Raw genomic sequence first — 3341 nt, 5'->3', positions numbered from 1 at the left:
TTGGGAATGCGTTTGCCAAGCCGTCAGTTCCATCGAGCTCCATGCATCACCCACTAACTTCTTGAGCTTTGTCAAGGTTCAAAAAATCCCACATGGAACGATTCCCCATGCGGTCAACTCGGCCCATAACTGGCCCCCGAAAAATCTTTTGATGGCCATAACTTGCTATCCAGAGCACTGATCTTCAATCCAAAAAGACAACTATGCTCCATAATTCAAGCACTACACATCCACAACTCCAAACTGGCTTGGACTACCTGACTCCACCTGTCCTATCCGTCTCAGATTTGCAATGCATTTCACCTTCAAACTCAAATTTTTTGGGCTCCGTAGCTTTGTTTGATGAGCCGTCTGGACTTGCTCTCTCAACACATCAAGCTCTATATTTCTAGGCCCAAAGATTTCACCTTGAACCTCCCTCATCTGCCTCTTACATTTGCCCCTTTTGGAGCCCTTCTCGGCCTATAAACCGCATCAGCCATATATATTCGTTGCTACCTGTCTACCCAAGAACTTTGTAGATGCTCCTGCCCTTTGCCATGTTTTTGCTAGCCTGGACACACCTACCATGTCGTCTTCTACAAACTTTGGTTGCACCAATGTGAGAGAATGACAATAGAGAGTCTTTAAATGCCCCATCTAAATGAAACAGGCAACGATATATTAATGCAATGACAAAATCTGGGTATACCATAACATTAAAAAAAAAAAGTTTATGACAAAATAACTAGCAGAGCATTGGACCCTATGTAGGGATCGACCCATCCACTTCCGCTCTACTATGGACAGAGAGAATTTTGCTTTGCTGTCAACGACCCTTTTATCTAGGGCTAAGTAATGTAGGTGATCCTAGTCTTGTAGCAACACTGCCATGAGAAACATAACACGCGAGTCCAATCACAATAGCACTTTCCATATGCACAAACAATCTTTTCCAAGCAGTTAGATTGTACAAGATCTCTACCCTTACATGTCAACCATAAACCATCCATATCATTTCATGATCTAATCCCAAAACCATAAACCAAAATCCAATCACATCACACGGGTGAGCACTCCACCCAACTTGGATAAGGCACAACCAATCCTACAGAACCACTTTAGAACATAACATGGCTGCAAAAATTTCGACAGCATGATCATATCCAGAAAAAAGAACCAAGAGCCGTATTGTCTTCCACCATAAAATCACAACCATAATCTATGAGGGAATCTCAGTCCTTAACCACATTCACAATGAACCGACTCCCACACTTGGAGTTTGACATAACCCCTGCAGTCAATCGGAGTCCATACACATATGAATCTTAAGACATGAGCTTTTCATGCATAAAATAAGAACCAACAACTAAACATGGTATAAAAATCCAATTTTGACAACATCTAACCATGCAAAGTTGATGCATCACTGTCTGCACTTCACCCCTCTAGCACATAAGGCTAGTTTTGACCTAGAAAGGTGGAAAGCAATCATACCCATCCACATTGATGCATCCACATCAACCCATAAGGTTCCATACATCATCTGAAAACATTTCATCACCATAAACATGATGCAAAACAGTTCATCATAAACCATAACTTTACACTTATGCAAAAAAAACTTTTTGCCATTTTTGGGAGTATGCATAATATACAAATGAAAGTATTTGACCTCAAATCAATGCATCAAGCTCAGCTCCATAATATAGACTAGCACTCTATCATATCACTTTACCCATATGATACTCACACAACAAACGGTAATCCAAAAAGAAAGCCACTTTAATCATATCTGCCTATGCGGTTCAGGTTGTCTAACCATATACTCTCACATAAGTTTATGGGCATCTAATAATTGAAATCAACTCACCAAAACAAGCCATAAATGATACATAAGCGGCTTGGTTAAATCACGACGTCATATGGTACCCCCCCTTGGTAGCACCCCTACACGCGTAGGTAAAACCGATGATGGAATGATTAATAACTCACATACCCGAGGTGATAACGGAGTCCTAAATACATTTATCATCATGTTTCATCAAAATTTTCAATTGGTTAGGTGGGTTTGCCCATTCGGTGAATCTATATAGTGGTTCTCCAAGGAGCCTGGGGCAAATAATTTGACTGTGCAATGGACAGCAAGCTGTTTTTTTACCATATCTCTTAACTCATGCGTGATTTTCAGATGACATCAAAGAGAGAAAAATTCCTAAATGATGTGTTTTATCTCTAATTCAAAGGATTCAGGCTAATTCATTACGGTCTGTGAGTTATGACCAAAACAATGTTATTACCTCTTCTATGACGTGAAACAAAAAGCGTCTTTTATGCACACACATGATCATAAACACATTGTGTGCATAAATCAGCATGTTTAACATGATGATGGGGCAAATTCATACGTACTCGGTTAATCCATACATGCACTTGTATACGAAAAAACAATCACCGAGAGGGTGACTACTCAGAAAAACGACATAGAGAGAGAGAGAGAGAGAGAGAGAGAGAGAGAGAGAGAGAGAGAGATGATGATAGCTATGGAGTTTAGAGCTTCTCACCATGATTTAAAATCGATTAGCGGTTGTCAAAAGGCTTCTTGCTTTGCCACAAGAGAGCAGTGGTGATAGCTATGTAGAGGTATTCACCACCACGAGAGCTTCTGAAGAGCGCGTACACCGTGTAACAAGAGAGGAGATAGTAAGCAAGTAGAGAGAGAATATCCTTCTTTTTCTTCTTTTTCTTCTTCCTCTTCCCGTATACGAGAGAGAAGAGCTTATGGAGATGGTGATGAAGAGCTTGCATCACTCCGTATAATAGATACGTATAGCCTTGAGGTAGTAGATGCAACAGACAGTACTGAAAACTGAGCACTCCCTGCCAATTTATAGACACTGTAGCAAGCCAAAGTGATACCCAAGCCAGAAAACTAGCGCTAGTTTTTGGGCTAGGAATAGCTGCATCTTTTTGTGAACTTTGCTAAAAACATGCCTTTGCTTTTGGTGGTCAACTCTCACACTTACCATCCAATTTTTTCAGTAAAATTGATCAATTGTACAGTATTCGGCCAACTAATGGAACCTTGGCTACACTATGCTGCACCGAGATGTCCCGACATAATTATGAATTTCCCGTACTATCCCGACGTATTTACAGTACTGCTTTTTATAAAAATAATTCCCGTAAAAATCCTGTTTGGTCCCGTTTTTGCTCCGGGTGGTCATTTTAAATCCAATGGAAACTAAAATTAATATTTTTATGTTTAAGACATCCTAAAAAGCACATTGCTTTTCAAAAATGCCGAAAAGCATGAAAAGCTAAAAATAGCTTAAATAGCAAAAAACAGCAAAACTTTCCAA

The sequence above is a fragment of the Adiantum capillus-veneris genome, chromosome 19 (assembly GCF_014529385.1).
Source record: "Adiantum capillus-veneris isolate H3 chromosome 19, ASM1452938v2, whole genome shotgun sequence".
Lineage (NCBI taxonomy): Eukaryota > Viridiplantae > Streptophyta > Polypodiopsida > Polypodiales > Pteridaceae > Adiantum > Adiantum capillus-veneris.
This window is presented reverse-complemented; position numbering follows the sequence as displayed.